Source organism: Somniosus microcephalus, chromosome 6, assembly GCF_052327205.1.
Source record: "Somniosus microcephalus isolate GS21.2 chromosome 6, FLI_Smic_1.0, whole genome shotgun sequence".
NCBI classification, from domain to species: domain Eukaryota; kingdom Metazoa; phylum Chordata; class Chondrichthyes; order Squaliformes; family Somniosidae; genus Somniosus; species Somniosus microcephalus.
This window is the reverse complement of record NC_140992.1, coordinates 224,638,709-224,659,133: the sequence shown is the minus strand read 5'-3', so window position 1 is coordinate 224,659,133 and position 20,425 is coordinate 224,638,709. Positions and strand designations below refer to the sequence as shown.

Sequence of the window (20,425 nt, the reverse complement as noted above, 5' to 3'; positions counted from 1 at the left end):
GGACCAGTGACCCGAGAGTACAGCAAGAGCGGGACCAGCGCTGACCCGAGGCCCGAGAGTGAGACCAGTGACCCAAGGCCAGAGAGCAGAGCGAGAGCGGGACCAGCGCTGACCCGAGGCCCGAGAGCACAGCGAGAGTGAGACCAGTGACCCGAGAGCTCAGCGAGAGCGGGAAGAGTGACCCGAGGCCCAAGAGCACAGCGAGAGCGGGAAGAGTGACCTGACGCGCGAGAGCACAGAGTGAGCGGGACCAGCGACCCGAGGCCAGAGAGCACAGCGAGAGTGGGACCAGTGACCCGAGAGCACAGCGAGAGCGGGACCAGTAACCCAAGGCCCGAGAGCACAGCGAGAGCGGGACCAGTGACCCGAGAGCACAGCGAGAGCCGGACCAGTGACCCAAGGCCCGAGAGCACAGCGAGAGCGGGACCAGTGACCCGAGAGCAGGACCAGCGACCCGAGAGCACAGCGAGAGCGGGACCAGTGACCCGAGGCCTGAGAGCACAGCGAGGGTGGGACCAGTGACCTGAAAGCACAGCGAGAGTGGGACCAGTGACCCGAGATCACAGCGAGGGTGGGACCAGTGACCCGAGAGCACAGCGAGAGCAGGACCAGTGACCCGAGGCCCGAGAGCACAGCGAGAGCGGGACCAGTTACCCGAGAGCACAGCGAGAGTGGGACCAGTGACCCGAGAGTACAGCGAGAGCGGGACCAGCGCTGACCCGAGGCCCGAGAGCACAGCGAGAGTGAGACCAGTGACCCAAGGCCAGAGAGCACAGCGAGAGCGGGACCAGCGCTGACCCGAGGCCCGAGAGCACAGCGAGAGTGAAACCAGTGACCCGAGAGCTCAGCGAGAGCGGGAAGAGTGACCCGAGGCCCAAGAGCACAGCGAGAGCAGGAAGAGTGACCTGACGCCCGAGAGCACAGCGAGAGTGGGACCAGTGACCCGATAGCACAGCGAGAGCGGGACCAGTGACCCGATGCCCGAGAGCACAGCGAGAGCGGGACCAGTGACCCGATGCCCGAGAGCACAGCGAGAGCGGGACCAGTGACCCTAGGCCCGAGAGCACAGCGAGGGTGGGACCAGTGACCTGAGAGCACAGAGAGAGCGGGACCAGTGACCCGAGAGCACAGCGAGAGCAGGACCAGTGACCTGAGGCCTGAGAGCACAGCGAGGATGGGACCAGTGACCCGAGGCCTGAGAGCACAGCGAGAGCGGGACCAGTGACCCGAGAGCACAGCGAGAGCGGGACCAGTGACCCGAGGCCCGAGAGCACAGCGAGAGCGGGACCAGTGACCCGAGGGCACAGCGAGGGTGGGACCAGTGACCCGAGAGCACAGCGAGAGCGGGACCAGTGACCCGAGAGCACAGCAAGAGCGGGACCAGTGACCAGAGGCCCGAGAGCACAGCGAGAGTGAGACCAGTGACCCGAGACCACAGCGAGAGCGGGACCAGTGACCCGATGCCCGAGAGCACAGCGAGAGCGGGACCAGTGACCCGAGAGCACAGCGAGAGCGGGACCAGCGACCCGAGAGCACAGCGAGAGCGGGACCAGTGACCCGCGGCCCGAGAGCACAGCGAGAGCAGGACCAGTGACCCGAGAGCACAGCGAGAGCGGGACCAGTGACCCGAGAGCACAGCGAGAGCGGGACCAGTGACCCGCCGCCCGAGAGCACAGCGAGAGCAGGACCAGTGACCCGAGAGCACAGCGAGAGCGAGACCAGTGACCCGAGAGCACAACGAGAGCGAGACCAGGGACCCGAGGCCCGAGAGCACAGCGAGAGCAAGATCAGTGACCCAAGGCCCGAGAGGACAGCGAAAGCGGGACCAGCAATTACCCGAGGCCCGAGAGCTCAGCGAGAGCGGGACCATCGATGACCCGAGGCCAGAGAGCACAGCGAGAGCGGAACGAGTGACCCGAGGCCCGAAAGCACAGCGAGAGTGGGACCAGTGACCCGAGAGCACAGCGAGAGTGGGACCAGAGAGCACAGCGAGAGCGGGACCAGTAACCCAAGGCCCGAGAGCACAGCGAGAGCGGGACCAGCGACCCGAGGCCCGAGAGCACAGCGAGAGCGGGACCAGCGACCCGAGGCCCGAGAGCACAGCGAGAGCGGGACCAGCGACCCGAGAGCACAGCGAGAGCGGGACCAGTGACCCAAGACCCGAGAGCACAGCGAGAGCGGGACCAGTGACGCGAGAGCACAGAGAGAGTGGGACCAGCGACCCGAGGCCAGAGAGCACAGCAAGAGTGGGACCAGTGACCCGAGAGCACAGCGAGAGCGGGACCAGCGACCCGAGAGCACAGAGTGAGCGGGACCAGCGACCCGAGGCCAGAGAGCACAGCGAGAGTGGGACCAGTGACCCGAGGCCCGAGAGCACAGCGAGAGCGGGACCAGTGACCCAAGGCCCGAGAGCACAGCGAGAGCGGGACCAGTGACCCGAGGCCTGAGAGTGGGACCAGCGACCCGAGAGCACAGCGAGAGCGGGACCAGTGACCCGAGGCCTGAGAGCACAGCGAGGGTGGGACCAGTGATCCGAGAGCACAGCGAGAGTGGGACCAGTGACCCGAGATCACAGCGAGGGTGGGACCAGTGACCCGAGATCACAGCGAGGGTGGGACCAGTGACCCGAGAGCACAGCGAGAGCAGGACCAGTGACCTGAGAGCACAGCGAGAGCGGGACCAGTGACCCGAGAGCATAGCGAGAGTGGGACCAGTGACCCGAGAGTACAGCAAGAGCGGGACCAGCGCTGACCCGAGGCCCGAGAGTGAGACCAGTGACCCAAGGCCAGAGAGCAGAGCGAGAGCGGGACCAGCGCTGACCCGAGGCCCGAGAGCACAGCGAGAGTGAGACCAGTGACCCGAGAGCTCAGCGAGAGCGGGAAGAGTGACCCGAGGCCCAAGAGCACAGCGAGAGCGGGAAGAGTGACCTGACGCGCGAGAGCACAGCGAGAGTGGGACCAGTGACCCGAGAGCACAGCGAGAGCGGGACCAGTTACCGATGCCCGAGAGCACAGCGAGAGCGGGACCAGTGACCCGATGCCCGAGAGCACAGCGAGAGCGGGACCAGTGACCCGAGGCCTGAGAGCACAGCGAGGGTGGGACCAGTGACCTGAGAGCACAGCGAGAGTGGGACCAGTGACCCGAGATCACAGCGAGGGTGGGACCAGTGACCCGAGAGCACAGCGAGAGCAGGACCAGTGACCCGAGGCCCGAGAGCACAGCGAGAGCGGGACCAGTTACCCGAGAGCACAGCGAGAGTGGGACCAGTGACCCGAGAGTACAGCGAGAGCGGGACCAGCGCTGACCCGAGGCCCGAGAGCACAGCGAGAGTGAGACCAGTGACCCAAGGCCAGAGAGCACAGCGAGAGCGGGACCAGCGCTGACCCGAGGCCCGAGAGCACAGCGAGAGTGAGACCAGTGACCCGAGAGCTCAGCGAGAGCGGGAAGAGTGACCCGAGGCCCAAGAGCACAGCGAGAGCAGGAAGAGTGACCTGACGCCCGAGAGCACAGCGAGAGTGGGACCAGTGACCCGAGAGCACAGCGAGAGCGGGACCAGTGACCCGATGCCCGAGAGCACAGCGAGAGCGGGACCAGTGACCCGATGCCCGAGAGCACAGCGAGAGCGGGACCAGTGACCCTAGGCCCGAGAGCACAGCGAGGGTGGGACCAGTGACCTGAGAGCACAGAGAGAGCGGGACCAGTGACCCGAGAGCACAGCGAGAGCAGGACCAGTGACCTGAGGCCTGAGAGCACAGCGAGGATGGGACCAGTGACCCGAGGCCTGAGCACAGCGAGAGCGGGACCAGTGACCCGAGAGCACAGCAAGAGCGGGACCAGTGACCCGAGGCCCGAGAGCACAGCGAGAGCGGGACCAGTGACCCGAGGGCACAGCGAGGGTGGGACCAGTGACCCGAGAGCACAGCGAGAGCGGGACCAGTGACCCGAGAGCACAGCAAGAGCGGGACCAGTGACCAGAGGCCCGAGAGCACAGCGAGAGTGAGACCAGTGACCCGAGACCACAGCGAGAGCGGGACCAGTGACCCGAGACCACAGCGAGAGCGGGACCAGTGACCCGATGCCCGAGAGCACAGCGAGAGCGGGACCAGTGACCCGAGAGCACAGCGAGAGCGGGACCAGCGACCCGAGAGCACAGCGAGAGCGGGACCAGTGACCCGCGGCCCGAGAGCACAGCGAGAGCAGGACCAGTGACCCGAGAGCACAGCGAGAGCGGGACCAGTGACCCGAGAGCACAGCGAGAGCGGGACCAGTGACCCGCGGCCCGAGAGCACAGCGAGAGCAGGACCAGTGACCCGAGAGCACAGCGAGAGCGAGACCAGTGACCCGAGAGCACAACGAGAGCAAGACCAGTGACCCAAGGCCCGAGAGGACAGCGAAAGCGGGACCAGCAATTACCCGAGGCCCGAGAGCTCAGCGAGAGCGGGACCATCGATGACCCGAGGCCAGAGAGCACAGCGAGAGCGGAACGAGTGACCCGAGGCCCGAAAGCACAGCGAGAGTGGGACCAGTGACCCGAGAGCACAGCGAGAGTGGGACCAGAGAGCACAGCGAGAGCGGGACCAGTAACCCAAGGCCCGAGAGCACAGCGAGAGCGGGACCAGGGACCCGAGGCCCGAGAGCACAGCGAGAGCAAGACCAGTGACCCAAGGCCCGAGAGGACAGCGAAAGCGGGACCAGCAATTACCCGAGGCCCGAGAGCTCAGCGAGAGCGGGACCATCGATGACCCGAGGCCAGAGAGCACAGCGAGAGCGGAACGAGTGACCCGAGGCCCGAAAGCACAGCGAGAGTGGGACCAGTGACCCGAGAGCACAGCGAGAGTGGGACCAGAGAGCACAGCGAGAGCGGGACCAGTAACCCAAGGCCCGAGAGCACAGCGAGAGCGGGACCAGCGACCCGAGAGCACAGCGAGAGCGGGACCAGCGACCCGAGAGCACAGCGAGAGCGGGACCAGTGACCCAAGACCCGAGAGCACAGCGAGAGCGGGACCAGCGACCCGAGGCCAGAGAGCACAGCAAGAGTGGGACCAGAGACCCGAGAGCACAGCGAGAGCGGGACCAGCGACCCGAGAGCACAGAGTGAGCGGGACCAGCGACCCGAGGCCAGAGAGCACAGCGAGAGTGGGACCAGTGACCCGAGAGCACAGCGAGAGCGGGACCAGTGACCCAAGGCCCGAGAGCACAGCGAGAGCGGGACCAGTGACCCGAGGCCTGAGAGTGGGACCAGCGACCCGAGAGCACAGCGAGAGCGGGACCAGTGACCCGAGGCCTGAGAGCACAGCGAGGGTGGGACCAGTGATCCGAGAGCACAGCGAGAGTGGGACCAGTGACCCGAGATCACAGCGAGGGTGGGACCAGTGACCCGAGATCACAGCGAGGGTGGGACCAGTGACCCGAGAGCACAGCGAGAGCAGGACCAGTGACCTGAGAGCACAGCGAGAGCGGGACCAGTGACCCGAGAGCATAGCGAGAGTGGGACCAGTGACCCGAGAGTACAGCAAGAGCGGGACCAGCGCTGACCCGAGGCCCGAGAGTGACACCAGTGACCCAAGGCCAGAGAGCACAGCGAGAGCGGGACCAGCGCTGACCCGAGGCCCGAGAGCACAGCGAGAGTGAGACCAGTGACCCGAGAGCTCAGCGAGAGCGGGAAGAGTGACCCGAGGCCCAAGAGCACAGCGAGAGCGGGAAGAGTGACCTGACGCCCGAGAGCACAGCGAGAGTGGGACCAGTGACCCGAGAGCACAGCGAGAGCGGGACCAGTTACCGATGCCCGAGAGCACAGCGAGAGCGGGACCAGTGACCCGATGCCCGAGAGCACAGCGAGAGCGGGACCAGTGACCCGAGGCCTGAGAGCACAGCGAGGGTGGGACCAGTGACCTGAGAGCACAGCGAGAGTGGGACCAGTGACCCGAGATCACAGCGAGGGTGGGACCAGTGACCCGAGAGCACAGCGAGAGCAGGACCAGTGACCCGAGGCCCGAGAGCACAGCGAGAGCGGGACCAGTTACCCGAGAGCACAGCGAGAGTGGGACCAGTGACCCGAGAGTACAGCGAGAGCGGGACCAGCGCTGACCCGAGGCCCGAGAGCACAGCGAGAGTGAGACCAGTGACCCAAGGCCAGAGAGCACAGCGAGAGCGGGACCAGCGCTGACCCGAGGCCCGAGAGCACAGCGAGAGCGGGACCAGTGACCCTAGGCCCGAGAGCACAGCGAGGGTGGGACCAGTGACCTGAGAGCACAGAGAGAGCGGGACCAGTGACCCGAGGCCCGAGAGCACAGCGAGAGCAGGACCAGTGACCTGAGGCCCGAGAGCACAGCGAGGATGGGACCAGTGACCCGAGGCCTGAGAGCACAGCGAGAGCGGGACCAGTGACCCGAGAGCACAGCGAGAGCGGGACCAGTGACCCGAGGCCCGAGAGCACAGCGAGAGCGGGACCAGTGACCCGAGGGCACAGCGAGGGTGGGACCAGTGACCCGAGAGCACAGCAAGAGCGGGACCAGTGACCCGAGAGCACAGCAAGAGCGGGACCAGTGACCAGAGGCCCGAGAGCACAGCGAGAGTGAGACCAGTGACCCGAGACCACAGCGAGAGCGGGACCAGTGACCCGAGACCACAGCGAGAGCGGGACCAGTGACCCGATGCCCGAGAGCACAGCGAGAGCGGGACCAGTGACCCGAGAGCACAGCGAGAGCGGGACCAGCGACCCGAGAGCACAGCGAGAGCGGGACCAGTGACCCGCGGCCCGAGAGCACAGCGAGAGCAGGACCAGTGACCCGAGAGCACAGCGAGAGCGGGACCAGTGACCCGAGAGCACAGCGAGAGCGGGACCAGTGACCCGCCGCCCGAGAGCACAGCGAGAGCAGGACCAGTGACCCGAGAGCACAGCGAGAGCGAGACCAGTGACCCGAGAGCACAACGAGAGCGAGACCAGGGACCCGAGGCCCGAGAGCACAGCGAGAGCAAGACCAGTGACCCAAGGCCCGAGAGGACAGCGAAAGCGGGACCAGCAATTACCCGAGGCCCGAGAGCTCAGCGAGAGCGGGACCATCGATGACCCGAGGCCAGAGAGCACAGCGAGAGCGGAACGAGTGACCCGAGGCCCGAAAGCACAGCGAGAGTGGGACCAGTGACCCGAGGCCCGAGAGCACAGCGAGAGTGGGACCAGAGAGCACAGCGAGAGCGGGACCAGTAACCCAAGGCCCGAGAGCACAGCGAGAGCGGGACCAGCGACCCGAGGCCCGAGAGCACAGCGAGAGCGGGACCAGCGACCCGAGAGCACAGCGAGAGCGGGACCAGTGACCCAAGACCCGAGAGCACAGCGAGAGCGGGACCAGTGACGCGAGAGCACAGAGAGAGTGGGACCAGCGACCCGAGGCCAGAGAGCACAGCAAGAGTGGGACCAGTGACCCGAGGCCCGAGAGCACAGCGAGAGCGGGACCAGCGACCCGAGAGCACAGAGTGAGCGGGACCAGCGACCCGAGGCCAGAGAGCACAGCGAGAGTGGGACCAGTGACCCGAGGCCCGAGAGCACAGCGAGAGTGGGACCAGTGACCCAAGGCCCGAGAGCACAGCGAGAGCGGGACCAGTGACCCGAGGCCTGAGAGTGGGACCAGCGACCCGAGAGCACAGCGAGAGCGGGACCAGTGACCCGAGGCCTGAGAGCACAGCGAGGGTGGGACCAGTGACCCAAGGCCCGAGAGCACAGCGAGAGCGGGACCAGTGACCCGAGGCCTGAGAGTGGGGCCAGCGACCCGAGAGCACAGCGAGAGCGGGACCAGTGACCCGAGGCCTGAGAGCACAGCGAGGGTGGGACCAGTGATCCGAGAGCACAGCGAGAGTGGGACCAGTGACCCGAGATCACAGCGAGGGTGGGACCAGTGACCCGAGATCACAGCGAGGGCGGGACCAGTGACCCGAGAGCACAGCGAGAGCAGGACCAGTGACCCGAGAGCACAGCGAGAGCGGGACCAGTGACCCGAGAGCATAGCGAGAGTGGGACCAGTGACCCGAGATCACAGCGAGGGTGGGACCAGTGACCCGAGAGCACAGCGAGAGCAGGACCAGTGACCCGAGAGCACAGCGAGAGCGGGACCAGTGACCCGAGAGCATAGCGAGAGTGGGACCAGTGACCCGAGAGTACAGCGAGAGCGGGACCAGCGCTGACCTGAGGCCCGAGAGTGAGACCAGTGACCCAAGGCCAGAGAGCACAGCGAGAGCGGGACCAGCGCTGACCCGAGGCCCGAGAGCACAGCGAGAGTGAGACCAGTGACCCGAGAGCTCAGCGAGAGCGGGAAGAGTGACCTGACGCCCGAGAGCCCAGCGAGAGTGGGACCAGTGACCCGAGAGCACAGCGAGAGCGGGACCAGTGACCCGAGAGCACAGCGAGAGCGGGACCAGTTACCGATGCCCGAGAGCACAGCGAGAGCGGGACCAGTGACCCGATGCCCGAGAGCACAGCGAGAGCGGGACCAGTGACCCGAGGCCCGAGAGCACAGCGAGAGCGGGACCGGTGACCCGAGAGCACAGCGAGAGCGGGACCGGTGACCCGAGAGCACAGCGAGAGTGGGACCAGTGACCCGATACCCGAGAGCACAGCGAGAGCGGGACCAGTGACCCTAGGCCCGAGAGCACAGCGAGGGTGGGACCAGTGACCTGAGAGCACAGTGAGAGCGGGACCAGTGACCCGAGAGCACAGCGCGAGCAGGACCAGTGACCTGAGGCCCGAGAGCACAGCGAGGATGGGACCAGTGACCCGAGGCCCGAGAGCACAGCGAGAGCGGGACCAGTGACCCGAGAGCACAGCGAGAGCGGGACCAGTGACCCGAGGCCCGAGAGCACAGCGAGAGCGGGACCAGTGACCCGAGGCCCGAGAGCACAGCAAGGGTGGGACCAGTGACCCGAGAGCACAGCGAGAGCAGGACCAGTGACCCGAGAGCACAGCAAGAGCGGGACCAGTGACCCGAGGCCCGAGAGCACAGCGAGAGTGTGACCAGTGACCCGAGGCCCGAGAGCACAGCGAGAGCGGGACCAGCGACGGGGATAAGAGGAAAACAAGAATGATGGACCGGTGAGGGAGAAAAAAAATCCAAGTGTGATGTCACTGGAAAGCAGGTAAGTGATTGATTGATTGCTGAGTATTTCTCTATTTCTCTCTTTTTTCTGAACTTGGGCATTGGTTTAATTTAAGAGCCGTGATTTCAGATAAATAACTATTCATAGACAATTGAAATCTCAAAACTTTAAAACCTAATTAGTTAAATAAAATACAATAGAGATGGCAGGGCAGGCGATGTGTTGCAGCTGTAGCATGTGGGAGCTGGTGGACACCAGTGTGATCCACGGCGGCCACCAGTGTGATCCACGGCGGCCACATCTGCGTTAAGTGTTGGCAGCTCGAGGAACTTCGGATCAGAGTTGATGAGCTGGAGTTCGAGCTTCAGACACTGTGATACATCAGGGAGGGGGAGAGTTACCTGGACACTGTGTTCCAGGAGGCAGTCACACCACTTAGGTTAAATACTTCAAATTTGTTCCGTTGTCAGGGACAGGAGGGTGCGACTACGATTGAGGCAGGTATTGGGATCCAGAAGGTAGCATTGGAGGAGCCTCAGCGCTTGCATTTGTCCAACAGGTATGAGGTTCTTGCTCCCTGTGTGGACGAGAGTAGGGACTGCAGGGAGGATGAGCAAACTGACCTCAGCACCCTGGTACAGGGGGCCATTCAAGCTGGGGAAGTAAAAAGAAATGTAGTAGTGGTAGGGGACAGTATAGTTAGGGGGATAGATACTGTTCTCTGCAGCCGAGAGCGTGAGTCCCGAAGGCTGTGTTGCCTGCCCGGTGCCAGGGTTAAGGACATCTCCTCTGGGCTGGAGAGGAACTTGGAGTGGGAGGGGAAGGATCCAGTTGTCGTGGTCCACGTAGGTACCAATGACATAGGTAGGACAAAGATAGAGGTTCTGCTGAGGGAGTATGAGCAGCTAGGGACTAAATTAAAAAGCACAAAGGTAATAATCTCTGGATTACTACCTGAGCCACGAGCAAATTAGCATAGGATCAATAAGATGAGAGAGATGAATGCATGGTTCAAAGATTGGTGTGGGAGAAATGGATTTAGATTCATGGGGCACTGGCACCAGAACTGGGGAAAGAGGGAGTTGTTCCGTTGGGACGGGCTTCACTTGAACCATGCTGGGACCAGTGTCCTGGCGAATTGAATAACTAGGGCTGTAGATAGGGCTTTAAACTAAATAGTAAGGGTGAGGGTTCAGGTGAAGGGAAATTTAAAAAGTCAATGAGAAAGGAGAAGGCAATAGTGCAGGGTAGCAATAGGGGTAATGATAACCAGAGTGCGACAGGAAGGGACAGAGCATATAAACATAAGAGCGCACCAGAAAGTAGTCAGAGTAGGGAAAAATGATTAAAAAAACAAAATTAAGCTCTTTATCTGAATGCACACAGCATTCATAACAAGATAGATGAGTTGACGGCACAAATAGAAATAAATGGGTATGATCTGATAGCCATTACAGAGACGTGGTTGCAAGGTGACCAAGGCTGAGAACTGAATATTCAGGGGTACTGGACATTTCGGAAGGATAGGCAGAAAGGAAAAGGAGGTGAGGTAGCTCTGTTAATAAAGGATGAGATTAGTGCAGTAGTGAGAAATTATATTGGCTCAGAAGCTCAAGATGTAGAATCAGTTTGGGTGGAGATAAGAAATAACAAGGGAAAGAAGTCACTGGTGGGAGTAATCTATAGGCCTCCTAACAGTAGCTACACTGTAGGACAGAGTATCAAGAAATAATGGAGGCTTGTAAAAAAGGTAATGCAATAATCATGGGCAATTTTAATCTTCATATAGATTGGACAAATCAAATTGGCAAAGGTAGCCTTGAGGAAGAGTTCATAGAGTGTATTCGGGATGGTTCCGTAGAACAATACATTGAGGAACCAACCAGGGAACAGGCTCTTTTAGATCTGGTAATGTGTAATGAGACAGGATTAATTAATGATCTCATAGTAAAGGATCCTCTCGGGAAGTGTGATCATAGCATGTTAGAATTTCAAATTCAGTTTGAGGGTGAGAAACTTAAGTTCAGAACACTAGTTTGAGACCCAAGTAAAGGCAATTACAAAGACAGAGCTGGCCAAAATAGACTGAGAAAATAAATTAAAGGGTAAGATGGTAGATAAGCAGTGGCAGACATTTAAGGAGATATTTCATAACTCTCAGCAAGATAGAGTCTTTCTTTCTCACTGGAATATAAGAGAGAAGAATGAACCATCCGTGGCTAACTAAGGAAGTAAAGGATGGCATCAAATTGAAAACAAAGGCATACAATGATGGAAAGATTAGTGATAGGCCAGAGGGTTGGAACATTTTTAGAAACCAGCAAAGGATGACTAAAAAAAGAGAGAAGATAGATTATGAGAGTAAACTAGCAAGAAATATAAAAACAGACAGCAAGAGCTTCTACGGGTATATAAAAAGGATGAGAGTAACTAAAGTAAACGTTGGTCCCCTAGAGGATGAGACTGGGGAATTAATAATGGGAAACAGGGAAATGGCAGAGATTTTGAACAAATATTTTGTATCGGTCTTCACGGTAGAAGACACTAAAAGCATCCCAATAATAATAAATAATCAAGGGGCTATAGGAAAGGGGGAACTTAAAACAATCACTAAAGAAAAAGTACTAGGCACACATATGGGACTAAAGGTGGACAAGTCCCCTGGACCTGATGGCCTGCATCCTAGGGTCTTAAAAGAAGTGGCTGCAGAGTTAGTGGATGCATTGGTTGTAATCTACCAAAATCCCTGGATTCTGGAGGTCCCAGTGGATTGGAAAACCACAAATGTAACACCCCTATTCATGAAAGGAGGGAGTCAGAAAGCAGGAAACTATAGACCAGTTAGCCTAACATCTGTCATTGTGAAAATGCTGGAGTCCATTATTAAGTAGTAGCAGGACATTAAAAAAATCATAATACAGTCAAGCAGAGTCAGCATGGTTTTATGAAAGGGAAATCATGTTTGACAAATTTGCTAGTGTTATTTGAGGATGTAACAAGCAGGGTGGATAAAGGAGAACCAGTAGATGTAGTGTATTTGGATTTCTAGAAGGCATTCGATAATGTGCCACATAAAAGGTAACTGCACAAGATAAGAGCTCATGGGGGGGGTAATATATTAGCATGGATAGAGGATTGGCTAACTAACAGGAAACAAGAGAGTCGGGATAAATGGGTCATTTTCAGGTTGGCAAACTGTAACTAGTGGGGTGCCACAGGGATCAGTGCTGGGGCCTCAGCTGTTTACAATCTATATTAATGACGTGGATGAAGGGACCGAGCGTAATGTAGCCAAATTTGCTGATGATACAAAGATAGGTGGGAAAGCAAGTTGTGAAGAGGACATAAAGAAACTGCAAAGGGATATAGATAGGTTAAGTGCGTGGGCAAAAAATTGACAGATGGAGTATAATGTGGGAAAATGTGAGGTTAACCACTTTGGTAGGAAAAATAAAAAAGCAAATTATTATTTAAATGGAGACTACAAAATGCTGCAGTAGAGGGATCTGGGGGTCCTTGTACATGAAACACAAAAAGTTAGCATGCAGATACAGCAAGTAATTAGGAAGGCAAATGGGATGGAGTATAAAAGTAGGGAAGTCTTGCTACAACTGTACAGGGTGTAGGTGAGACCACACCTGGAGTACTGTGTACAGTTTTGGTCTCCTTATTTAAGGAGGGATATACTTGCATTGGAGGCAGTTCAGACAAGGTTCACTAGGTTGATTCCTGAGATGAAGGGGTTGTCTTATGAAGAAAGGTTGAGCAAGTTGGGCTAATACTCATTGGCGTTTAGAAGAATGAGAGGTTATCTTATTGAAACGTACAAGATTCTGAGGGGACTTGACAGGGTAGATGCGGAGAGGATGTTTCCCCTCATGGAGGAATCTAGAACTAGGGGGCATAGTTTCTGAATAAGGGGTCGCCCATTTAAAACGGAGATGAGAAGGAATTTCTTCTCTCAGAGTTGTGAATCTTTGGAATTCTCGATCCCAGAGAGCTGTGGGGACTGGGTCACTGAATATATTTAAGGTGGAGATAGACAGATTTTTGAACGATAAGGGAGTCAAGGGTTATGGGGAGCGGGCAGGAAAGTGGAGTGGAGGCCAAGACCAGATCAGCCATGATCTTATTGAATGGTGGAGCAGGCTCCAGGGGCCAAATGACCTACTCCTATTTCTTATGGGACAACAATATTTCTTATGGAACAACAATATTTGCATAAGGACTTCACAAATGAAAGCTACAGCTATTCTTGTGGCCTAACATGCAATGTTATTCACAAGGTTACTTCAATCTAGGCGCACAAGCATCCCTTCCCTCCTCCCATCAAAATTTATAAGACTGAACAAAGGTTTAGCCCAAGTCTCCCTCTGGTGGATGTCGAGAACTAAGAACAAGTGACAACATACAGCAACCATCACCTTCTTTGACACTACAGATGCTTCCTTCACTGTATGGAAAGCACATCTGTGAACCAGATGTGTGCAAGTGACTTCTTAGGAAATAAAGTAGCATGTTAAGAGACTGGAGCTGAAAGTACTCGAGCCACCACTTCAGCACTTCCACTTCCCATTGTCAGACCATTCAGCCCTCCAATGGACGGCTAATACCATACTAATAAAACATGCAAGTGAAGGGAGCATCAAGGCTCTGATGGAAGAAAACAGTATTAAGCAGACCATCCTCCTCCAACGCCTCTCCTTTGTTGTCGAGAGCGGGATTGCCCTCACCTGGTTCCACTATTTAGTCGTAGCTGTAGAATCTCCTGCAATAGCTTCTCTTCCTGCCCCTCAATTTTACTTCTGGAGTCGCCCAAGGATCATGATGTCAGGTTCCATATGTACGCTGACGACACCCTGCTCTACTTCACCATCTCTGTCGACTTCTCCACTGCCTCAGAGTAGTCCAACAGCTAGTCCTGGATGAGCCACACTTTCCTCCAATTAAACATTGCGAAGAAGGAAGCCACTGTCTTTGCCCCTTGCCACAAACTCCGTGCGCTCGCCAAGATTCCATCCCCCTCCCTGGGAACTGTCTCAGCTGAACCAGACCGTTCACAACCTGTGTCTTATTTGACCCTGAACTGAGCATCCAAACCATATCCTCACCATCACAAAGACTGCCTACTTCCACCTCCGTAACACTGCCCACCTCCGCCCTGGCCTCAGCCCTTCTGCTGTTGAAACCCTCCACCATGCTTTTGTTAGCTCCAGACTCGACTATTCCCAGCTCTCCTGGCTGGCATCAAACTTGAGCTCATCCAAAACTCTATGGCTTGTACCCTAACCTGCATCAAGTCCTGTTCACCAATTACCTGTGCTTGCTAATCTACATTGGCTCCTGGTCCAGCAATGGCCCGATTTTAAAATTCTCATCCTCATGTTTAAATCCCGCCATGGCTGGGCCCCTCCTATCTCTGTAACCTCCTCCAGCCCTACAACCCTCCAAGAACACTGCATTCCTCAAGCTCTGGCCTCATGCATCCCCCACTTCCTTCGACCCATTATTGGCAGGTACGCCTTCAGCCATCTAGGCCTCAAGCTCTAGAATTCCCTCCCTCAACCTCCTCCTTTAAGACACTCCTTAACGCCTACCTCATTGACCAAGCTTTTAGTCACCCGTTCGAATAGCTCCTTCTTTGGCTCGGTGTCAATTTATGTCTGATTATGCTCCTGTGAAGCACCTTGGGGCGTTTTATTACATTAAAGGTGCTATATGAGTGCAAGTTGTTGTTGTTATTCTTTAGAGTCCAACTTTTTGTAGGGAAAAAAGCACCATCATAAATATCCTGAGTTGTCAGGAAAAATACCACCATTTTAACAGGAGGCAAGAAATCTATTATAAAATTGTTTGCCCTAATAGTCAACACCTGTTTTGAAAGCAATGACTGCAGAATTCCCACCATGAATGGTCTGACAAATATTTGACCAGGAATATTATTGTATGCTTTTCCTCAGTGCTCTGGAATTTGCAGAAGTCAGAGAGCCAGTGACATCCTTATAAGCATTCATTATCTACGTAAGTCATGATTTTCAGACCTGGTGTACTTTATATTCTAGACAACAACAACAACTTGTATTTATATAGCGTCTTTAATGTAGTAAAACATCCCAAGGCGCTTCACAGGAGTATTAAAAGACAGAAAATTTAACACCGAGCCACATAAGGAGAAATTAGGGCAGGTGACAAAAAGCTTGGTTCAAAGAGGTAGGTTTTAAGGAGCATCTTAAAGGAGGAAAGAAAGAGGCAGAGAGATTCAGGCAGGGAATTCCAGAGCTGAGGGCCTAGGCAAGAGAAGGCACGGCCACCAATGGTTAAGCGAGTATAATCAGGAATGCTCAAAAGGGCAGAATTAGTGGAGCACAGATATCACAAAATATTTGCTGCCAAAGTGAAAAAATTATTTTGGTATCCTGCACCAACAACGATAACAAATGATATCCTAGTCACTGACATGCAAAGGCCAAGAGGAAAAAAATCTGGTTGCTTTGCGCATCCGTTAGGGCGCTAACGGGGCAAAAAGCAACGAGAGCCCGGGCGCGGTGCCACCAACGCCTCCTGCGAAATTCAGTGGGAGGTTAGTGGCGGCGGTAAGCATTAGCGACCCGCCGCCAGTGATGACATCATCGCCGTGCGCAGCGCCCCGGCCGTGATCTTCGGTAGCACCCCCTGACTTACACTATGTCCGACGGGGTCAGGGGGCCTACCTGCGGCCGGGGCGGCGCTATTTAAAGGCGAGGCGCCGGGCAGCCATTTTTGTTGCTGGCCGCCTGCCAGCACCTGCCTCTGCTACCGTCCCCGCCCCCCCCCAACCCCACTGCGGAATGCCGGCTGCGCTCCATGAGCCCGGCACTTCTCGAGTGCCGGGCTCTTTTGCTGGCACTCCGATCCCCGGTGGCCCAGCTGGGCCTCGGGTCGCGCTGCGCTCTGCCCCATCCCTTTCAGAAGGGGAGGAAGGCCTGCATGGCGCTGCGGCACATAGCTCCGTGATATTCCCTCACAGCGCCCAAGAGGGAGGCAGGGCGCTTCCAATAGCACCCCGCTTCCCTCTTGGGGCGCTACCACTCAATTTCGGCCGCAGGGGCGCTAATTTTTCCGGGGCGCATTTCTCCCCCCCAAGAGTTAAAAGGTATAAGAGGGAGGGTTAAAGAAAACTATTCCAGCCATTATTACTCCCCATCCTCACACAAACTGTGTTAGTAGGAAGTAGAAGAGGTTCATTCTCTAGGACAAGAAACACCCTAGTGTGAGTGGAACCTTCTCAAAATGCTCCATCGCTAAAACTTACTGTGCTCAACTCTTTCAATTGTAGCTCCATAAGGCTATTTATAATAGTTGCAGTTTCATCCCACTCTCTCAATAATTATGCCTTTTGTTATCTAGATTAATTATAAAGGTATGGACGCCAGAGTTCTTCAGAAAGACACTGTTCATGTATGAGATGAACACAGTATAATTACAAACTCAAGTATCATTCTAAGCCATGGTATCTCTGGCATCAAGCTCTTGACTTGGGGACCCTTTTAGTGTTTATATTCGTAGCTAGATGAGTCACGACTGTGCCATTTACTCACTTCTACTTGGTATAGGATTAGGTCAGACCAGTATTTGGACTCCATTCTAAGGATCTTATCAAAAGTATTATCTGAGTTTAAGAGCTTTTAGACTGAACTAAACTTCAGAAATTCCATTTAACAAAGACAACATAATCCTGTGTAAACTTTTCACAAAACAAAGAATAGATAAGTGACTCTCTAACTACTTGGCAAAGATAAAGGCCCCTGAACAAGAACTGTACTCACAACATGGAATACCTTTAAGGATATTGCCTTAATAGGCATCTGAAGACAACTCAAGGTCAAATCATTGGATTTGCACCAAACATCATTGTTCAGATTTAGTTGCAATGGAGGTCATGGAATTTTATTCTATATGTGGAAACTGAAAGAAGATGTCCCATTATGCATACCTAGGTTTTGCAACAACAAAAAGGATCCTGAGGAAGAATCAGAAGCAAGAAACACTGTTGGTAAAACATAGTTCAAAATGAAAATGTATACAAAATATTTATTAAAAAAATAGTAATATAAAAAAAAGAAAGACGATACTATGTACAGCATACACGTTATAGGGGTAATTTTCTGTCTTCACAATGCTAGTGATCATGCCCACTGGTAACGGTGCAGAAATTTGCATGTTGCACATAATATTCTCTCCATAATGGATGGAAAATTGCGGATAGCTCGCCTGTATTGGCCTATTGGACTCTGGTCCCACATGGTTGACTCTTAGCTGCCGTCAGAAGCCTAGCAAGCCACTCAGTTGTATCAAACCGCCAGTGGTTCAAGAAACCACCCTCTCGGGGCAATAAATGCCAGTCTGGCCAGCGACGCCCACATCCTGAGAATGCATCAATAAAAAAGAATCATTGGGGGAAAAATTGGGTGAGTAGCGCCACCTGTTAGCGCCTTAAGAGGCAGTCAGTGGCTGCAGCGCCACTGGCTGCGCCTCCCGCGATATTCAGCAGGGGCGCTAATGGTGGCGTTAGCCTTTTGCGCTGCGCCGCCACCGATGATGTCATTGGTGTGCGCAGCGCCCCATTCGCGCCATTTGGTAGCGAATGCCGCTGTAGCGCCGTTCGCTACCCGCGCCCGGTTCACGGGGCCTTGCTGCGCCAGCAGAGGCGCAAGTTAAGGTGGAGGTGCGGGGCGGCCGCCTGCCAGCACCTCCGTCCCCAACCTCCTGGTCCCCCCCCCCCCCGCGGCATTGCCGGCTGTTTCCCGAGAGCCCGGCACTTCTCCTTGGTGCCGGGCTGTTTTGCCGGCACTCGCGATCGGGGCTCGCGCTGTTGCAGGCCCCTCCCCCTTAACAGTGGGGGGAAGGCCTGCAGTACCGCAGCGTGCCGTAGCGTGTGGCGCTGCGAAATTCACTTTCAGCGCCCTAAGGGGGACGCGGAGCGCCTCGAGCCGCGCCCTGTCTCCCTCTAGGGGCACTTCAACTGAATTTGTGGTGATCGCGGCGCAAATTCCAGCGCACAAGCGAACTTTGCGCCGCTTGGGCACCTCAGGCCAATTTCTAGGCCATTATCTCTTAAAAAGTTCCCCAGTATCATTATCCATGGAGCAGAATCTAATTAGAAGAATACAGGCCAATCATTTTTGGTAAGTATTCTGGCTGGCATTTTCTGCTTTTGCACTCCCTTGACTGTAAATTTTCACCCATTGATTTTAATAGCTGAAAATATGCAGGCTAGGGAGCATGGAACCAGGAAATCAAGTTGTCCACCTTTTCTTGGCATTTCAAATCTTAACACTATAAAACTTACCACAGGCTAAGGGTAGGATTTAAGAAGTTTCAAAGCACTTAATGAATTTGTTTTAAACACATGAGGGAGAAGGGAATAGAGACATTTCGGGGAAGGGTGGAAAGAGGTAATTAGAGTGGGATGAGGCTCATGTGGAGTATAAACACCGGCATAGACCAGTTGGACCAAATGGCCTGTTGCTGTACTGTAGATTCTATGTATGTAATTCTACATATGGCAACAATTTAATAAGCCAGAACCAGCAAAAATAACTAATTTAGTAACCATCCCTGACCTGCTTAACTTTGTTCATATACAGTGTTGAGGATCAAGCAGAGCGGAGATACCATCCTCCCCATCAGGACTGTGGACATCAGATACTAAACTCCACATCTCCTCATTCACAAAATCCTGGCTCTGCCACTGTGCACGTGGAAACATTTCAAAATTGTAACAAATGAATACAATATTTGTATGTTAAAATTAGTTTAGTTTATTTTACTTTACTATTTCTTACCTGAAAGAAGAATATCCCTTTTACAGCTCCACAGACAGATTTTCTAAAAACACAAACCTTTCATAGAATCCAAGAAGTCACCAGTAAAATAATTTGTTCTGTTCAGATAAGCTTTTCTTTCCTAATAACTGCCGTAGTACCTGGTGACTTTTCACATTTTATTTAAAATAATACAGTTTTTCAACATACTAGAATCAGGAAAGGGTAGTTAAGAATTAAAAAAAACTTTCCTGGGAAGAATTCACATGCACTTTAGGGTGGACTACAAAATTAACAGCAATGATCAGTGGTTCAGTGGCACAAGTTGATGTATTAAATGCAATTAAAAGTTGTATTGACTAAATACATTGTTATTTTGACACCTATCAGTTTATTACTTTATGTACTTCCTTCATAACATACTGTCCCATGGAGTAACAAAGCACAGGTTTACACCTCATGGCCTCCCAATCTCAGCTCAGCTACAGGAAATGAAGGAGACGAGGAGTATGAGTCAACCTGGTCCCGGCACATGTCTTCTAGCAGTCAGCTCACAAGCAGCATTGGCAGAGTCCTGAGAGCAGACTGCCTGCCTGCTTTCTCAGAGGGATGCTGAGTGGTGTGAGGGTTTCTAATGGAGGAGAAAAAAACTACAAAATGGAGGTTTTAAAAAAAAAGACAGAAATGAAGAAGTTCTAGTTAACAATGGAAAATAATGTTAGTAGCTTTGGGAAGAGTGTCATTTTCAGAGCTGTAGGGAAATGACAAGTTTTGATCTGCTGTGGCTAAGGAAGCTGAGACACGGTTTGTGTGGCGTATTTTGAACATACTCTCATACCACACATCACTCTTTTTGAAGGTTAGATGCTGTGTATACTTGATTATTCAGAAAGTACTATGTTAAAATACTGATTGGAAGAAAGTCAGGAAAAAAAGATTCTATTCATTAACCATGTGAGGTCTGTTGTGGCAACTCTGCCAAATCTCAAACACTAAGGTTCAAGCATTTTAGTTTATCCAGTTAGTAGAGAAATGTTTAAGTTCTTAGTAGTATACAAATTATAACCTGTATTACTCAGTGACTCTTTCATACATCATTTACAATAATTCATGTAATGGTTTTTTCATAGAATGGTTATTCAGTTCTGAAAGGGTGCAGAGAGATGCTGACTGAAAATAGAGAAAGGAAACTAAAGTAAAAAGTTTTCTTATGGCAATTTTTTTAAAACATCTAATTCTAAATCACTTAGCTATAAATACACACCATCAAATTCCAACTGGGGCACAAAATGATTCAGAACAAATAATAAACTACCCGGTCTCCCAATATAGTTGCCACAGAAAATACAATAATACAGTTCACCTGTATGCTGTCCTACCACCTCAAATTCAACACCTCCTCCTCCTTCACTCCCAATGGTGATGCAGTGTTTCAGGTTGAAGCAGTACCCTGCCAAACAATGCAAGTTGTGAGTAATGGAAACAAGGTTACAGTGCGCCATTACTGGGGTAAATTGGAGACAACCCTGACCTCA

General features: G+C 54.1%; 1 long non-coding RNA gene across 1 annotated transcript; it reads left to right on the top strand.

Annotated features, from left to right (window-relative positions):
• Window positions 1–300: 300 nt before the first annotated feature.
• On the top strand, window positions 301–18,955 carry LOC147116486 (uncharacterized). The gene is made up of 3 exons (XR_015078816.1): window positions 301–9,126; window positions 17,064–17,119; window positions 18,714–18,955. It is a non-coding gene; the product is annotated as an uncharacterized LOC147116486 (long non-coding RNA).
• The last annotated feature ends 1,470 nt before the right edge of the window (window positions 18,956–20,425 follow it).